The sequence below is a fragment of the Leucopleurus acutus genome (assembly GCF_964270905.1).
Source record: "Leucopleurus acutus genome assembly, chromosome: 13".
NCBI lineage: Eukaryota > Metazoa > Chordata > Mammalia > Artiodactyla > Delphinidae > Leucopleurus > Leucopleurus acutus.
Genome location: NC_139155.1, coordinates 30,693,159 through 30,713,590, shown reverse-complemented (window position 1 = coordinate 30,713,590; position 20,432 = coordinate 30,693,159). Strand labels below are relative to the sequence as shown.

Below are 20,432 nucleotides of genomic sequence, written 5' to 3'. Positions count from 1 at the left end.
CATACCGGGGCATGAACCCGTGTCCCCTGCATCGGCAGGCAGACTCTCAACCACTGCGCCGCCAGGAAAGCCCTATAATAGATTCTTATACATATTTATATTACTCTTTTCAGAGCTGTCCTGACTCTTTTTTGCCTATCTTTTATGTTTTCCATTTCTCTAAAATTCTTTTTATCTTCAAAAATAATTTTTCCTTTTCCTGTTTGTTTCTCTTAAGGTATTACGTTCATTCACTCATATGATTTTATTTAAATTATTTACTTTTGGCGGTGTCGGGTATTAGTCACAGCATGTGGGCTCTTCGTTACAGTGCGTGGGCTCTTCCTTGCAGCTCGTGGGCTCTCTAGTTGTGGTGCGTGGGCTCCACAGCACGTGGGCTCAGTAGTTGCAGTGTGCGGGCTTAGTTTGTCTGCGGCATGGGGGATCTCAGTTCCTCAACCAGGGATCGAACCTGCATCCCCTGCATTGGAAGGCAGATTCTTAACCACTGGACAACCAGGGAAGTCCCCACTCTTGTATTATTTTAAATTTAGTCCTCATTTCTGAATTTTTTTCCCTTATTTTGAATTCTGTCCTGAGTTCTAACATCTTACCTAATTCTGGTTTATGCTGTTCGTTCACCATTTTTTCATTATGGTAAAATATATATAAAACAAAATTTAGTATTTCAACCATTTTCAAGTATACAATTCAGTGACATTAAATATATTCACAATGCTGTGTGACCATCACCATTATCCAAATTCAAAATAATTATGTCTAAAGATTGAGCCGGACCTCAGAAAGATGGAGGCAGCAGCATAGTTTCTGAATCTCTCCAAACCCTTTCATGGAAGAAGATCAACTAAAACCAAACACCCATAGGTGGCATTTATCAGCATTTACCGTTTCCAGAACTTTTTCACCATCCCAAACAGACTCTAGAGCCATTAAACAATAACTTCCCATTCCCTCTTCGATCCATGTTCTTTCATCTTTTCCACTGTTTTTCCTAACATCTTTTAGCCCACTTTGAAATAATAGGTTACAGTTTTGATCTGTTTTGTGGACCTGTCTTTTCCAAATTTATTTTATTGTCTGAAGAGATGCTATTCTTATTCTCTTTTCCCTTACACTACCTCTGTACGGGATTTGATCCCAATCCTTTTCTTTTATTGATTTTTGGATGAAAGTAGTTTTAAAGCACTTTGAAAAGGAGGTGCGAGGCCATGTGGAAACATGTTCCTCATGGCTGTTTCATCAATGCTTCACTTATTCTGGTGGTTTTTTTTGGTACACGAGCCTCTCACTGCTGTGGCCTCTCCCGTTGTGGAGCACAGGCTCCGGACGTGCAGGCTCAGTGGCCATGGCTCACTGGCCCAGCCGCTCCACGGCATGTGGGATCTTCCCGGACCGGGGCATGAACCTGTGTCCCCTGCATCGGCAGGCAGACTCTCAACCACTGCGCCACCAGGGAAGCCCTACTTATACTGTTTTGAAATAACTGTTTTCCAGGAGGCATAAACCAGTGGGCTTTATCATTGGACAGAGTGCAGAGAAAGGACCCCACGAAAGCTGATCACCTTAGCAAAAATGATTTAGTTATGATTTCACCCGAGATTGGTCACAAACCAGCCTGGGAAACTCAATGAACCAGAGACAAGGTATAATGCCATCTTTCCTTCTCTCTGCCTCAGCTCTCAAGGATTGGTCACCTACATGTTATTAGTAATTATTAGTTGGTTTCTGTTCATAATTACTATCAGAAGACACAGCACTTATGGGCCTAATTACACTGCCTGGCTGCGCACCATTCTTCTTCATTTTGGCTTCCTGTCCACCAGCAGGAACCTGATTTATTTTTGTTCTCCCTTCACCACAGCCCAGTAATTTCTGTGAATGACTCTCAGTCTCACCAGAATCTGTATCTCTCACTCTGCCCCAACATCCCACCCCATCATTCGCTCCCTGAAGTGTACTCTAGAAATTTAGGTAAACTGGATATTTTACCACTGTTCACCATCTCTTATGAAACCAGAAGAAGAGCAGCTTTCTTATGGAATGATGGAGAACTTGTAAAGATAAAACACCAGTCTGCAGGAGAAAGGGAAGAAGAGAATGATGGAAATAGTTTCCGGAAAACTATTTTTACATTTTGTTTTGTTTGTTCCTGGTAAATAAATTGAAATCTTCTAAACATTAAAAGAAAATCTAAACCACTAAATTCAATAATACAGGAATATAACTTTTTAAAAAAATTTCTTTGGCTATGCAGCATGTGGGATCTTAGCTCCCCAACTAGGGATTGTACCCATGCCTGCTGCACTGGAAATGCAGAGTCTTAACCACTGGACCACCAGGGAAGTCCCAGGAATATAACTTTTAGAGGAGAAGTTATAAACCCCTTGGTTATATGAACTGGAGATTTTTAGTAAGAAGTCAGATATTTTAAATGACTTGGAGCTTTAAAGAAAGGAAGAAAGGAAGGAAGGAAGGAAGGAAGGAAGAAAAAGGGACTTCCTTGGTGGTGCAGTGGATATAATATCAAAAATAAAGTAATTAATTAAATAAATTTAAAAAAGAAAAAAAAATGCTGAAATCCACTGACTAATTATTCAGGCTGTTATATCCCACTATTTCCAGATACATCCCTTTAAAAACTTTTGGTAAAAGGTTATCTTATGTCAGAACAAATGAATTACAAACTTTTCTTTTTGTCCAAAATTTGAGAAATTCCCCTACACTTCTACCTTCAAACTTTATAAAAAGGGAAAAGTAGTGACAACCGTTATACTTACATCCAATTGCATCATCTGGCCACATACCTTCTACATCAATCAAATATCTACAAAACAACAAAATTCGAGTTATTTGTAAATAAAAAGAAAAGAAAATCAAGGTTTTGCAAAAAAAGGTCCAATTTCACTTTACAAATATAGATATAAAAATCCTAAGAAACTATCAGCACATCTAATCAATAATTATTAAAGAATGATATACACCAGGACTACAAAAAGGCATTATTCCAAGGATGCAAGGCTAACGCAACTTTAGAAACTCTATTAATATAATTATTTACATTAATACAACAACTTAACTAATAAATGAAAGAGAATAAAATACAGGACCAAACTGGCAGATGTTAAAAAGTTACCTGATAACATGCAACAGTTTCGGTGAAAATGCTCTGTACGCTAAAAAGAGGAGACTTAATATGACAGAGTATTCATCAAGAACCAACAAATAACAAAAGACAAATTAGGATAAATATTAACATCATATCTAAAAAACCCTATCTAACCAACCATAGGAGCCAGAAACTTAGGAATCACCATCACTGACAGCTATTTCTCCCTCACCCTCATCCTCAACCCACCACCAGTGCTAACAATGATACTGCCTACATACCTCTAGAATCTGTCCACATCTTTCCACCAAAATGACCACCATACCCTGGTTCAAGCCACCATTATGCCCAATTTCTACAAAAGTCTCCTAACTTGTTTCCTCGCTTCCATTCTTTTTCCCTGCAGTGTATTCTCTACTCGGTAGCAAAATGATAGGTTGAAAATGCAATTGGGTATGTTCCACACACTCACCTTCAACAAAAAAAGTTCAATGGTTTCTTATTACTCTTAAAGTCTGAAACCTTAAACATAAGCCTGCACGATTGAGCTCCTACCCTCACTTGTAGCTCCATTATAATCACATGCTCCCCCAACAGCCCCACCTTCCTGGCCAGTTCCTCCAATACAACATATGCTTTCCTCTTATAGGGTCTTTTGTTATTCCTTATGCTCAGAAATCTCTCCGAAACGTCCCTATCTGCTTAATACCTACTCATCCTTCAGATATCAGCTAAAACATCCCTAAATAAACCTTCTCTAATCTCCATGATGAGATCAAATCCTCCCTAAAATATGCTCTCATGGTACCATGTTCCTCTCCTTGGCACTTGTCAGAGTTGTAATTCTACATGCAGAGTATGATTCTTGAATATCTATTCCCTCTCTGGACTGTTAGAATTCACAAAGGGCAGGTCAAGTCTCTTCACTCACAAAATTTCACAAGTCTTTTTGCTAGCAACCAGCACAGTGTTTAAACATAACACATGCTCAATAAGTATTTCCTGCATGAACAACCATAAATTGGTACAGTGTAGCAACATCCACAAAAAGCATAAGGGCATCAATTCTTTGATGCAGAAGTCCCATTCTGAGTGAAGTTAACTGAGACAAAGCATATATATTCAAAGGTGTTCACACAGCAATGTTCATTACTATGACGTTTTATAATATCAAAAACTTCGGACTTTTATATGTTCATCAGTGAGCAAAGCAACAATGCAGCCTTAAAAAAAAATAAACAAATGGGACCTAATGAAACTTAAAAGCTTTTGCACAGCAAAGGAAAGTATAAACAAGACAAAAAGACAACCCTCAGAATGGGAGAAAATATTTGCAAACGAATCAACAAAGGATTAATCTCCAAAATATATAAATAGGTCATGCAGCTCATTATTAAAAAAACAAACAACCCAATCAAAAAATGGGCAGAAGACCTAAATAGACATTTCTCCAAAGAAGACATACAGATGGCCAAGAGGCACATGAAAAGCTGCTCAACATCAGTAATTATTAACGAAATGCAAATCAAAACTACAATAAGGTATCTCCTCACACCAGTTAGAATGGGCATCATCAGAAAATCTACAAACAACAAATGCTGGAGAAGGTGTGAGGAAAGGTAACCCTCTTGCACTGCTGGTGGTAATGTAAACTGATACAGCCACTATGGAGAACAGTATGCAGGTTCCTTAAAAAATAAAAATAGAATTACCATATGACCCAGCTATCCCACTACTGGGCATATACCCAGAGAAAACTATAATTCCAAAAGACACATGCACCCCAATGTTCAATGCAGCACTACTCACAATAGCTAGGTCACGGAAGCAACCTAAATGCCCATCGACAGATGAAGGCCAAAGAAGATGTGGTACGTATATGCAATGGAATATTACTCAGAGATAAAAAAGAATGAAATTGGGTTATTTGTAGAGACGTGGACGGACCTAGAGACTGTCATACAGAGTGAAGTAATTCAGAAAGAGAAAAACAAATATTGTATATTAATGCATAAATGTGGAATCTAGAAAAATGGTACAGATGAACCGGTTTGCAAGGCAGAAATAGAGACACAGATGTAGAGAACAAACGTATGGACACCAAGGGGGGAAAGCGGGGCAGGTCGGGGGTCAGTGGTGGTGAGATAAATTGGAAGATTAGGATTGACATATATACACTAATATGTATAAAATAGATAACTAATAAGAACCTGCTGTATAAAAAATAAATTTTTAAAAGTCAAAAATAAATAAATAAAAAATTAATTAATTAATTAATAATTAAAAAAAAAAGAATGAGGTTGGAAGACTGTCAAAACAGCACACAGATCACATACTCAAGCCCCGGAAGATGGGGAAGTGCCGTAAGTCCCCCACTTTGGATGACATCTCCCTGCCTCACAAGTCTCAGTCCGACTGGGCTAGCTTTGGCAAGGGGACGGAGCTGGATCAGGAGCCGCTGCTGCCATATCTGGATCAAGTTCCAGTTTTAGTCTATCATCCAACACCTAGCCAGACTTGCCTAGCAACTCAGCTGAGAGGAACAAAATAGGATAGCTCAAAAGAACAGGCCTCATACAGCATCAGCCTAAAGCAGTTTATGACCCTGGAAGAAATGGATCAGAAAAAATGATCCGGGGGACTTCCCTGGTGGTGTACTGGATAAAGACTCTGCACTCCCAATGCAGGGGGCCCGGGTTCATTCCCTGGTCATGGAACTAGATCCCACACACATGCCGCAACTAAGAGTTTGCATGCCACAACAAAGGAGCCCACTGGCTGCAACTAAGACCCAGCACAACCAAAAAAAAAAAAAAAAATCAATCAATAGAATAAAACAAATATTATAAAAAAAGATCCGGGAGTGTGTGATCTGTATGATGGACTTTGTTTATGAGAACCCAATTTGATTTCTGCTGTGTATGCAGATCACCTGGGCTATACAGATGACTGGCTGATGAGATCCTTCACGTGCCCCTCCTGCATGGAGACAGTTGATGCAGCACTGCTTTTGTCCTACGAGACTAACTGAGCCAGTGTCTCTCACCTGACTTCAAGAGAACCATCATTTTTGGTGGTTTTGATCTTTTGTCATTGAGCCCAAAGAGCGGGGGATTAGGAATAAGATTATGCATGAAGGTTTCCTAAAAATTCCTGAACGGCTGCAGATGTTGGGGAAAAGTACGTAATAGTTTAGAAATTTAGGGGGAAAAGTAGGATGCTATTTTTATGTAAAGCCTTCGCTCAGTGTTTAAAAATATAATTGTATTTAGATCTTGTTATTGCTCCAGTACATAGGATTTGTGTAAAGTGTTACAGCAGCTATATATGTTTCAGTTGTGTGTTGAAGATTAGGATAAAGATAGTGGTTGTTTTTCCTAAGTGAGATATCTTTCTTCTTTCCCCTACCCAAATTCTTTTATGAAGTTGCTGGCATTTAGGTCAAGGTTTTATTTAAAGCTACATTTTATAACACTGGCACAAAGAAAGTAGTTTTAAGCTTTTTTGCATAGTTCTTTTTTTTTTTAGAATAAACATAGAGCATTTATTTTTTACTTTATAGGAACTCCACAAGTTAAGGTCCCATTGTTCTTTTGCTGTGATTGTTGTTACTATTGATGCTGCTGTTTTCTGTCTTTGCTGGTTCTTTCTAATCTACCATTTGTCATTATTGGCATACGATCATCTCAGGGTCACAAGATGGCTGCTGTAAAACCAAGTATCATATTCTAACAAAACAAGGAGGAAGCAGAAAAAGAGTCCCAATGGTCATTTTCCTAATGCATATTTATCTTTCTTCAGAGAAAAATATCATTCTCATAAGCACAATAACAGTCTTCCCCTAATTACTCATTTGCCAAAACAGATTGATATGACCATTCATAAGACAATTCATGGCAAGGAGGGATATGATAATGATTGCCTCAGCCTAACAAGGATTTATCCACGAAAGCTGAATTCTTCTCTCCTCAAAGAAATCAACACTTTTCTACATACAAAACACAAGTCTCTTGAAGGGTTCTTCATAAGTGCATTATAGAAGAATTTAGTATGTCATAAGCACTTAAGGATTTGACATTCAACTGTAGTAGTATCCATGTTGGTTAATTTTCTTACAAGCCCCATGATGAGTTTGAGAAAACCTGAAAGAATTAGAGTATCAGGTTCTATTAAATCCTTACCTGTATCTTGCTTAAGTTTTGGTTCATTAATTTATATCCAACTACATAAAGCAAATTTGGAGGGAAATAAATAAATAAATAAATAAATAAGATTGAGGTCTCCAAATATTTTCATAGGAAGATGTCCACCATATATTAAATTATAAACCAGAATGTCTAAATACTATACCATTAAATCAAATGTACAGTCAGTGCTGTATATCCAATGGTTCCATATCCTGCAGATATGGAAGGCCGACAATACTACATCATTTTACATATGGGACTTGAACATCAGAGGATTTTGGTATCCATGGGAAGTCCTAAAACCAAACCCCTGCAGATACCAAGGGACCATTGTATATGCTTCTATCTGCATTTTTTACGTCTGAAAAAATATGTGCTAAATTATTACTGGTGGTAACCTCTGAGTAGGGGGCACAATTGCCTTCCACTTCATACATTTCTATGACTGCATTTTTTGCATTCAGCTTACATTAGCTTACATTACTGCTGTAAACAGAACAATTTAAACATGGTCTGCCTCTTGGGGTTGGCAACTCACCTGCAGATATGGTAGCCAGTCCTGTTTAAATCATGGGTACAGTGGACACCAATAAGTCTGTCTATAAAACAGGGAATATGGAATTAAGTAAGCAAAGTAAATACACTAAAACCAAGTTATACAATTTTCTGAACTTTATTAGTTACCACAACACTACCACTATCCTGAAAAGGAAAAACTCTGAAGAAAAGAGTGTTTTTGCAGGAATGTACTATCAAGAATTAACTACTATATGTCAAAATTCATTGTCTCTGGGAAATTTTGCATAGCCTCCAATCAGATGCAGTAGCATGGACTGGAGAATGCCCATCAGGAACTTATGTGACTATAGAAAAAGGGAGTGGATAAAAAAAAAAAAACAGGCTACCAGAAGAATAGCATTTGTTTTTGAGTGAAACAGATGGAATGCCTTCACTTTCAATGCTCAATATTAAAAAGAACAAACGGTTTCTGAAGGGCTCTTGGGGTCCCAAAGCACTTCCATTCCTTCTCTCATTCAGTGCTCCTCACATACCACGGGTCTATGTGCTTGTGGAGTTCCCGGGTTAACTAGTACCGTTTTTGTTTCACAATGAAAAAGTAAGGCTTGAGACGTAAGCCCAAGCTGCACAGCAGGCAAACAGAAAAAAGACTAGAATTGAGTCTCAGGTTTTCCCAACTATGCCACAGTATTTCATGGTCCAGCACTTAAAAAAATTATATGAGAAAGTAAATAAAACACAACAACACGTAGCTGATCTCTGCAAAAGATATGTCTGTGACTATGTGGTGACTGGCATTCGTCATCTCCTGCCTGGATTACTACCGCTCTACAATTCTAAAAATCTCTTCTATTTCAACTAATCCACAACATGGAAGATGTTATCTTTCTAAAATATAAACTTGGCTGGATTGCTCTGTTGCTTAAACATCTTCACTTAGCACAGAATAAAGCCCAAGTTTTTACCATAGCATTGAGAACTCTTTACAAACAAGTATCAGTCTCTCTCTCCAACTGCATTGTAAGTTCAAACTATGACTTACAGGCTTCACTGGTGATGCAGTGGTTGAGAGTCCGCCTGCCGATGCAGGGGACACAGGTTCGTGCCCCGGTACAGGAGGATCCCACATGCCACGGAACGGCTGGGCCCGTGAGCCACGGCCGCAGAGCCTGCACGTCCGGAGGCTGTGCTCCACAACGGGACAGGCCACAACAGTGAGAGGCCCGCGTACTGCAAAAAAAAACCCACAAAAAAAACACGACTTACAAGCACCTACATCATCCACTTCCCTCCTTTGCCCTGCCAGCCTCCCTGATCTCATTCTCTACTGCCCTGCCCTCACTCACTTTCCCCTGTCCAGCCACACTGGCTTCCTTACTATTCCTCAAATATGCCAAGCACAGTTGTGCCTCAGGGACTTTGCACCTACTATTCCTTCTGCTTCAGAACACACCCTCCCACCCCATCTCCACTCTCCCACATAACCAATGGCTTGTTTCTCACTTCAAGGCTCTGCTCAACCGACATCTTATTAGCGGGGACTTCCCTGATCACCTAACACATTCCCTTACCTCTTCATCTTGTTTTGTTATTCTCCAAAGCATTTACCACCACTTGACAATCCATATATTGACTTATTTATTCATCTCTCTCCCCCACTAGAAAGTAAAGTACGTAAGGGCAAGAACTTTGTTCTCTTCCTACTTCCTAGAACAGTGCCTTCAACTTAGAAGGTGTTATACAAATATTTGCTGAAAATGAATGTATGGATTCTTTGCCCTTTCACATTACCCTCTAGTCACACCAGAGGCTGCCCTTCCAGAGCACAAGTTCAAGCCCTGTGCCTTTTGTACCTGTTCCCAATACCTGGGCTGTCCTTTCCTCATTCCGCAAAATCCTCTTACCCCAAGCCCAGCTCAAACGCTGTCTCCTCAGTCAGGCCTTCCTCAATTTCTCCTCTATATTCCTGATGCACTTGATTCTTTTATCATAATTAACCCACTTATAGTCACTACATGTTTATCTTCCTAGATAACTGTAAGTTGCTACTGAACAAAGACTTCTACTCACCTCTGTATCCCCGTGCCGTAACAACAAACCTATAAGGCTCTCGGTGTTTACTGAAACAATTTATTTTCTGAGTCTCTACCAATTCTAGGGAGTGGATAGTATAGTCTCCTCCTCATTATCAGTGAGCCTGGCATCTGTGGGAGGGGCTTATAGCAGAGGAAGTCACCAAAGGATCATAACTAAGGTCCTGAGACTGCAATGGCAGAGAGTATGGTGAAGTTAGCTCACTGCAGGCAGAAGACCCACAGAGGAGTCAGCATATGCAATGGACTACACTTGGTATAACATGTGAACAATCAAGGTTTACAAACGTGTTCTCATGCACTTGTAAGGATCTTCTAGCCCATGGGGAACAGACAGAACACACACATAAAGGAGCCTGGAGGAAGCAAGTAGGCCAGCAGCTGCACCCTAACATCTTAAGAGGTAACATTTCTGTGACTACAGCTTACACAAATCAGATAATTTGCCTCCTTTCTAGACACCCTGGTTATCACACGCAAGGCCAAGCCTGTAAAGTTTTAAAGCTAAAGTACAGGGACGATCTGTGAATAGGGCTTAAGATATTTAAGAGCTAGTACCTGCATTAAGCCACCAGGTTATAGAATGAAAATTTATCTTGAAATTCCAGTCTCTTCCTCTCTCTCTCACCTCCTTTCCCCTATCTTCCCACCTCCATCTCTATTCCTTCTCCCCTACTCCCTGTTTTATGTATATATGTGCATCATTTTATATATACGCGGAATATTTACTGTCTGTTAGATTTATTTAATAAAGTGCACACTCCTCAGGCTCAATTTAGAAAGAGGACAGAATGAACACTTTCTCATGGGGGTGAGTGGTGTTCCAAAGACAAAAGATTCCTCAGTCTTAAAACATGGCAAACACCATGTTCCTTCTGATAGATAGATGCTAGAAAAAGGCATGTGGATCCTTAAAATTCACACGCTTTTAAGACCTACTATCAACAGAGTAGATCTTAAAGCAGAAACAATAAAACACCAGCCTTTTAAGTTCTTCCTGCCTGAAGATGAGAATAAGAGGTGGTAGTGTACTTCCTCACTTGCACCCAAAGTGTAAAGGCAGCAAAAATATCTTAAACAAGTATGATGAGGAAGCCACTCTTCTGGTCCACTTGCTTTGCTTTGCCTCTAGGGATCTGTCTCACTGCAAACCTTTGCTTTATGTTTTCTCTTTTATATACGCTAAGAACCTGAGAGTCTTAACCTTTTCTTCCACCGCTCAACCAATAAATAGGACAAAAGAACATTTTTATTTTTTTATGTATTTTCCATTCAAATTTTTAAAAAAGAGATAAGTAAGCTAGTTCAGTTCATATTTCTCACAAAATCACTTTCCAAACTAAATTGTTTGTGACCATGAACAGGAAAAACACCGTCCTCTATTAGCACCATCTGACATTTCCACCTTAATGTTACCAAGCACAACAGGCCTAATGTCAGAAGTATTAAAAATGTTAAAAATCCCCAACCCCACTCAAAATGCATACCAAAGTTCTGGTAAAGGAAAACAAAAACAAAAACAACTCACCATTATCTTTATTTTCTTTCAGAAACCCATTAACAGCACACTGGAATTTAAAACTAGTGTCATCATCTGGCACCTGATACCCAATTGTACAAATTTCTAAATAAGGAATAGTTTCTGGTAAGTCCTATAAGGCAAAACCATGAAAATATGTATTATTTCCTTTGTAGGGAAAGAATAAAATATTCATTAGAGAAGGCAGAATATAAACCAGGAGAGTACATTAAACTTAGTATGTCAGTCATTCTGATAAGAGCCATTTTTTCCAAAGCTGCTTTAACCAGTAATTATCACTTGATTTTCATTAAAACTGCAGAATGGACAGTTACTAGGCATGCAAAAGGAAAAGCAAATCTATGTGAATGAATGCACATGTAACTCAAAATGATATAAACAGTTCTACTTACATTTATGTTCTATCTTACATTTCAAGGGCCATAAAGCAGCTGTGATTTAAGTAGAATAGTAGAATAGAGTCAGAAGAACTTGGATTCGAATTAGGAAATAGAGCAAATTTCAGGCATTGTTGACAACTGGTATGCCTGGCATGGGAGAAATAGACTATCAATAGAAGACAGAAAAGGATAAGTGAAAATTCTCTAGTTCTGAATTTAAATGGAAAGTAGCAGTATGAACCTATGACATATTTTAAAAATATTAAAAACAAACATACATATTTCCTAGCTCTGACCACTGAAAAAGTCTAGAAAAAACTGATGTCATGTCAAAAGGACTCAGGAGACACTGAGAAGCTCCAACTGGCCAAAGATAGGGCCTCAGTTAGAATAATAACTGTAACGGAGTCCACGGTGATATGAATAAATAAATTTTACAAAACTGGTCACCACTGGAGGATATTTGTGAATCAACTCATTATTTTGAAAACTGTTAAACAAAAGAAGAGAATCATGCCTCTACAACTGGGCAACCAAATAGCTGATGAGGGGAATCTTCTCCCCATAGAAATATATCCAGCTAATAAGTGAAAAAAAGAACAACAGAATTCACCAACATTTGAAGCCTCAAGTGAATTAATGGATGTAGGTATGAATCATCAGTGACTGCTAATATCACAGAAAGAGACAATTATATGTCTCCATGGAAGAACACATCATCACCTACGAAACTGTCTTGCCAAAACAAAACATGCAAGCTTCATTCTGATCAACTACCAATTTACAGGAAATAAAAGGATTGAAGAATATGTTAACAACACATGGAATATAATCATCAAAATCTAGATCGGACAAATTACCTGGTTTCTTTAAAAATAAAATTCAAGGAGGAAAAAAAAAGTGAGAGAGATATGGAGGGAGAACCAAGAGATTAAACAAGACGTAAGAGACCTAACAATCAAGGCAATGTGTGGACCTTATTTGGATCTAACTCAAAATTCTTAAAAACAATTTTTTATGACATTGAGGAGACAACTGCAAATTTGAGCACTCGCTTGGTATTTAATATTAAAAAATGATATTAAGGAATAAAAGTCTGATATTTTAAATACACATACCCAAAATGTATAGCTGGGGCTTCCCTGGTGGCGCAGTGGCTGAGAATCTGACTGCCAATGCAGGGAACACAGGTTCGAGCCCTGGTCTGGGAAGATCCCACATGCCGCGGAGCAACTAGGCCCCTGAGCCACAACTACTGAGCCGGCGCGTCTGGAGCCTCTGCTCCACAACAAGAGAGGCCTCAATAGTGAGAGGCCCGCGCACCGTGATGAAGACTGGCCCCCGCTTGCCGCAACTAGAGAAAGCCCTCTCACAGAAACGAAGACCCAACACAGCCAAAAAATAAATAAACTAAATAATTAATTTAAGAAAATGTATAGGTGTAATTACATGTTGTCTCGGAGCTGCTTCAAGATAATATGGAATGGGGTGAAACAGGTGGGGATATAGATAAAACATGACAGCCATCAGTTGGTAAATAATAAAGCTGGATGAGTTCGTGGGTATACAAGGAACACTCACAGTATTTTGTATACTTTTGTATATGTTTAAAATTTGTGATAATTGTTTAAAATCAAGACGACACTGTAGAAAACAGTTTGGCAGTTTCTCAAAGTTTAAACGTAGAGCTACCGTATGATCCAACAACTCTGCTACTACCTACACTGCCCATCTAAAAGAACTGAAAGCAGGGATTTGAGCAAATATTTGTACACCAATGATCATAGCAGCAAGATTCACAATAGCTACAAGGTGGAAACAACCCAAGTGTCAATCAACCGATGAATAACAAAATATGGTATATACACACAGTGGGATTTATTAAGCCAAAATAGGAATGGCATTTTGTTACATGCTATAACATGGATGAACCTTGAAAACAATAGGTTTAGTGAAATAAGCCAGACATAGAAGGATAAATATTGTAGATTCCACTTACACGAGGTACCTAGAATAGGCAAATACATAGAGACAGAAAATAGAAGAGCGGTTACTAAGGGCCGGTGGGAGGGAAAATGGGGTTGTTACTGTTTGATGGTTACAGAGTTTTTGTTGAGGATGATGAAAACGTTTTGGTTATAGACAGTGGTGACAGTTACACAACACTGTGACTGCATTTAATGCCACTGAACTGCATATTTATAAATGGTTAAAATAAATATGATTTATGTATATTTTACCACAGTAAAAGAAAGAGGAATAACTCAGTTGAAATTTCAATTCTTCCTTGTCTGAGACTCAGTTTCATCGTCTTTAAAATTAGTAATTGTAGTTGTCTATCCTCTGAGTTTAGTGCAGAGTAAGCACTCAGTAGGAGGTATCAGTACTATTTCCACTTCAACAGCAAAGGACTCTTGTGAAGAGTAACTAAGTCAATGGATATGAAAGAACCTTCTACATGGCAAACTGCTATACAAATGTTAACAAACATTAGGTGTTACTGTCTCCCAAGGCCATGGAACAGGTCAGAAGAAGGATAATTCTTTTGCACTGGTATGTCCTACATGGGCCAAGAGAACACATGGGTTTCTGTATTATATCAGAAGATATTAGGAAAAGAAAGCATAAAACTTAGAGAACAATTGTCTTTAACAGTGATGCTTAAACATGCTCAGGCAACAGCTTAAAATAAGTGCTAAAGACATAATGGACATACTTTTCTTTCCTTTTAGGCTACTACTATTCTTACTAAAAGTTTACTTCATTTTCAAAATATAGAACATGGAAGCTTATAGACTTTCTTAAGCATCTCTAGAGGCTACTGCTGAATACTATAGTTCAATTCATATCTTTAATCTAATTTTGAAACAGCAATTACAAATGCATATTTAGCTTCCCTTTTTGAACCCATGAAAGAAGGCCAGGATTCACCTTAGCATAAGATGATAACTACTGAATTGCTATGAATTTTTACAGTATCAGAAAGAAGGTCATTTTCAATTACGGGTTCCATTTACCTCTGGCTTAAAATAGCGGCGAGTATATGTTAAGTCAATAATCAGCCCAAGTTCTTCATTGTGTTCTTGGAGTTTGTTAAGGGGGGAAAAAACATTCTTCTGGAGCAAGATTCTTTTCAAAACTCTGTCAGAAAGAATAAAATAAGAAAGAACATGCGTTTAAAATCCTTTATTATATTATCCATTTATTCAAACCCTGTGATGCTAACATATGAGATTCAAAGTAAAGTTTTTTCCTCTGGAGTTTACAAGCGGTATTACGATCCTTTCTTCCAGAGAGATTAGATGGAAGAAAATAAGCTCACTTCTATATAGTTATTTCTATATCTGTTTATTTCATGTTGGTCTCCTAACCAGACTGTAAACTCCCAGAAGGCAGGGACTACATCAATTTTGCCTACCGCTGTACTGCCAGCTCCAGGCAGAGTGCCTGTGAATAGACACATAAATAAATATTTCTTGAATATCTACCTATATCAAGGATGGTTTTCACTGCTAAATAATCTTTTATGTATTTGGCTTATTTATGTACTCTGTTCGATTGATCTGTTTGGTTATTCAAGTGCCAGCAACACACTTTTCTTTTTAAATTAGAAGACTATCTTTAGAGCAGTTTGAGATTCACAACAAAACTGAGCAAAATGTACACAGTTCCCACTTATACCCTCTCTCCTTCATCCCACACAGCCTTCCCCATTATCAACATGCCATACCAGTGTGCTTCATTTGTGAGAATTCATGAACCAACACTGACACATCAGTATCAATCAAAATCCATAGTTTATTGCATTCATGGTACAAGTAACTGACTATTTCTTTATTTCTAGTATAGTCATCCCCAAACATTTACATACTGAGATACATATTACTCTCTTATAAATTACATTATTCTTTACTTATAGTTAGGGCATTCCACTGGTTTTGTTTTTTTTAAATTAAGTACAAAAGTAGGTTGTATTTATCTATGAATTCCATTTCTGGATAGTAAAGGCGGTATTAAAAAGTATTTGCTATGAAAAGGGAAAATGGAATATGATGGGGTTGAGAGCCAGGGCTTTATAGGGTGAATTCAGATTTCTGGAAGAATATGGTATTAACTTTTGCTTATCTTTTTTAAGGAACTTTGAAAGCAATGAAATGAGTCCCAGGCATCCGCTGTTCAACTGGGAGATAGTCTTTCCACCTATTTATATATATTTTGTTAGGCAAATTTTATGTTTGGCTGTCTCCCTGCATAGGATGAATGCGCCTTGAAAATGGAAATCATATCCCTCTATAGTAGGTCCCTCTTCTTTCTGCTTTGCACTTTGCTGCTCCACTTATTCAACCCCACCTTATAATAAGCTATACTTCCCTCGTTCCTGTTTTCCCATCTTGAAAACAGATAAAAGGCAACAAAACAATGTAAAGGTCTCAACAAATAAGGGATATCTAAAACCAGAGGTGGCCAGAACTTCTGTATCCCTGATAGAACCTAGCCTGGTGTGGACTACTAAGGTATCATTAATACATGCGTGTTGACTGAAATAGTTTAAACTCAATTATTCTACTTCATAATTTACTTTTAGTCCTTATACAAAACCTGAATAATAAAATTCCTTGATGCTAGGAATCACAGTGAAAAATAATATCTGAACTGACTTCTGTAAGATAAGTTAGAACTAAGGTTAATTCAGTATATCTGAAGCATAGAAAGTGAGGGCAATAGTGGCACAAGATGGGGTTAGAGAAGCAGAGAGGGTTCTAGACCACGCAGAGTCTTAAAGGCCAACAGTTTGTTTTCTATTCTCAAAACAATGCTTTTGAGCGATGTCTATGAGCAATGTTCCAACTTGCTTTTAAGGTTTCTTGTGTGAAGAATGGATTGGAAGGAAACAAGAAATATGGACACTACTTAGGACCTAATTGCAGCACACAGGCAAGTTCAGTATTAGGATGCTGAGGAAGAGGTGACAGATTCGGAAGAAATTCAGGAGATAAACCGAAGCGGGTTTAATGGGGTATGAGATGGAGGAAAGGAAGGTCTTAGGGAATTAAAGGGTTTACTGCACACATGAGCAAAGTCTCAAAATTAATCATTTGAACGTACAGAGGTAGATCTCTCAAATGACACCGGTTAGGAAGTAACAGTACGCCCTTTATAATTCCTAGAGACAACACAAATCAACTGTTTCGATGGAAAATTCGGCAGTACCCGTGCGTATTTTCACTCAACCTTAGTTCCAGGTCCTCTTACTCACATTTTCTGTGCCAAAACAACACAGCTTGAGGAATTGAAGGGGATTCCATTTTGGTAATTAAGGAGTGTCCCCAACACTGACAGTCCCATCTTAAAAAGCAGTCCCTCTGCATTTTACCCGAGGAGCAATGGCCAGAGCCTCCCTTTTAAAACGATGGGGAGAAAGCAGAACATCACACACTGTCCCTTTCAGCTACTGTGAACTGAGCCGCGAGAAGACCAATACCCCCTAGCACAGCGCGGACGGGGCAGCGCGCGGGGGCAACAGTCACAGGTGACGGCACAGGAGACGAAGCTCAGGCCCAGGGGCTCTGAACTCCACCAGCAACGCCCAGTGGCCAAGGCGTATTACCTTTCCGGGATGTGCTTTCCGCCCTTCCTCCTGGCCGACGAACCTCCGGAAAAGCCGCGACGCTGACACCAGCGCCCACGGGCATGATGCCACTGGCTCACGTGACCCCCAAGATGCCGCCCACCCAACGCCAAGAGTGCTGAAGTCGCCAACCCGGCGCCCTCGGTGCCAGCACAAGGCCCCGAACCACAAGCGCCAAGGTACAAGCCCACACAGCTCGCGGACCTCCTTCTACTGCGCATGCGTCACCGCCCGTCCAGATGACGTCCTCACGCCGAGACACTTCATTAGTAAAGAGGAGTCTGACGCCTGCAATTCCCTCCTTAGCCGGAAGATGGTAGCAGAGGTCCATTAGTTCGTGTGTGCACCCTTCAGAACTCCAATCATATGGGACATGGAAAGTTGTCCCACTCTCCCAGTATCTTGTGTGGTTCTTTCAGATATTTCCCAAGTGCTTACGTTCACACTTGTATCTTGTATGTAAGTATTTCTACGTAATGGAGATCCTGTATTTTATACAAGAGCAGCATACTATACATAGTCTACAATCTGTCTTGGATAGTGATTTTGCCAGTCAATTTTTGCGTACATCCATTCGATTCTCTTTAATAGCTGCGTCACATTACATACTTTACATGGCCAGTCCAATATTGACGGACTTTTAGTTGTTATCAGTTTGGGGGTATTTTGTTTGTTTTGTTTGTTTGTTTTTGTCCTCTGTTATAGATAGGCTGCAATGTGAACCTCTTTATACATGTGTATAGCTATATACAAATTTCTAGACATAGAAATTCTGGAATGAAAGAGATGCAAACTTAAAATATTGAAAGATTTTCAATCCATCTAATCTGCCTAATCAACCTTCAAAAATACTCTATCAACTTATACTCCACTCACAGTGAAACATTTATTGGGTTTCTATTATGAGCCTGGTATCATGCTGGAGGTTGACAGTATGGATTTACATTTTAGACAATACCAAAATATGCCTGAGAGAGATAAGAGTGGAGCTCAAGTATAACATTTCCTCACAGTATCAGGCATAGGGATCTGTACCTGTTAGAAAAACTATGAATCCTGCCACAAGTGGAACAGCAAAGAACAGCATGTCCTACAGTAGGTCTGAAGGTATAATAGCATACTAAATTCCATTGTTATTTATAATAACCTATGTTTTTTGTTAGTTTTACTTTTCAGTTTCTAATTTCTGAAAGTATCTGACATACACTGTTAGTAATCTTCTTCACAACCATTTGAGCTGGGTAAACTGAGTCAGGAAGGTCAGAATTATTGAATGAATGAATGAATGAGTAAAAAGTTCAGTAGCTTTAATGTATCTGGGACAGTCAATAGTCTAACCAAGTTTCAATCCACAAGCATTTATTTACAATTCTGAAAACTTCCACATAATTACAAATGGGACAATAGTAGTCAATTACTACTTGGATAAAGAAAAGATACAAGTTAGCACAACCTAGTTCACAAACTTACAATTAGGCACATTCAATTTGGTGCTAAGTCATAAAATATTCTTTTGAAATTTATGAAAAATATCCAATAGGCATGTAATGGCCAAAAAGTACAAATGATACAAATATCTATAGACATGACAATGTACAAATTGTGACATAAATCTATCAGAAACTAGAAAATCTATGTTGGTCTTATAGTTCCAGCTTGCTAAAAGATACAGGCTTTGGGTGGGAACACAAAAAAATCCAGACCTGGCCATAACGGGGTTTCCAGAAAGTATGGGAACTAGCAAAGAGTAGGCCTCTGGATGGGAGTGGGTCCAACATGAGATGAAATAATGCCTTAATGGGTATGTAGTATGCTGGGATGGAAAATATAGGAACAAGGGATATTTGGAGACTCAGACAGCTAAGTATTTGACACTAACAAAATCTACCAGTATCCCATAGGGCCTCAGGTACCATGCAAGGGTTTGAGGGATTCCAGTATTTAATTAAATCAAAATGTGACAATGGGAAGAATTAAGGACAGCCTCAGGGGTAGACGAACTGGGGATGTTTACACCAAGACATGTCTCAGTTAACCTGATGGGTTCAAAATGCAGGAAGTGGGTATACGGGACAAGACAATACCCTAACTGTAAGAATAAAGGTTTCGGTCAGGGTAGGGCCTCATGTTCCTAAGTGTTGAAATAGAGCTCTTTAGTTTCTTCCTCCTACATGTAAGATTCTTTTAGAGGTTAAGATGATGCTGAGCCTGCAAGCTAAAGTTAAATGGCTGGAACCAGGGAGGGAAACTAAGTTACATAGGCTCGGAACCAGGAAAAGCCTAACTAACGGTTTGCCTAACTAAATAGAATTGAATGTTGGAACTGAATATTTTAATATGTAAACATTTTACTGACCCCAAAATGTGGCTTACCACACTCCCCCCAATCTCACACTGCCCACCCTAACCTGCAGTGGCTATGGGTCCCTTGATTTCCATGGAAATATAGAGAAAAGAGACACTGATCTGGCTTGCAGGTATTTAGTAAGTTGTTAGGCTCACATCACATACTAGTATCATGTAAGTAGACCATCTGAAGTAGGAAGCTTAGGGGAAAAACCTTGAAAAACACTTAAAAGCTTAAGCCACATCTCTATACTACAACACCTTTCACAATTTCTTCTCAGATAAGCATCATCCCCATCAGTGAAAAAACTCGTATCTCATAATAATAAAAACAGGCCTAAATATTAAATGTGTGTCTTTGGAGGTCCCATCTATGGGATATCTTCCTGGTACTAGAAAAGTCGCCAGAAAGATCAATCTTTGCACCCCTCCCTGAAAGCTTACCACCAAGGAAAATGACTAGATCCATAGATTTCCTCCCTCAAACCAGCTTACCTCAAACATAAATCATTAGCAACTCAGCCTTTACTCACATTATCACAGTCACAAGAGTGGTTAGGCAGCAAAGCACTAACCACAGGAACTAAAACAGAGGTCACCCAGGCCAAGTTGGGCTGATGGCAGATATCTGC

The 20,432-nt window shown here is 38.9% G+C and overlaps 2 pseudogenes across 2 annotated transcripts; one reads left to right on the top strand and one right to left on the bottom strand.

Moving 5' to 3' along the window:
- Positions 1 to 2,237: 2,237 nt before the first annotated feature.
- Positions 2,238 to 17,675, bottom strand: LOC309970944 (RNA/RNP complex-1-interacting phosphatase-like; annotated as a pseudogene). The gene is made up of 6 exons (XR_014327206.1): positions 17,434 to 17,675; positions 15,951 to 16,025; positions 14,843 to 14,966; positions 11,434 to 11,557; positions 7,832 to 7,892; positions 2,238 to 2,824 (listed from the first exon to the last, which is right to left on the bottom strand). The product of XR_014327206.1 is annotated as an RNA/RNP complex-1-interacting phosphatase-like (transcript).
- LOC309970202 (RING finger protein 11-like) lies at positions 5,094 to 6,137 on the top strand (annotated as a pseudogene). The gene is made up of 2 exons: positions 5,094 to 5,737; positions 5,962 to 6,137. The product of its transcript is annotated as an RING finger protein 11-like (transcript).
- Positions 17,676 to 20,432: the final 2,757 nt, after the last annotated feature.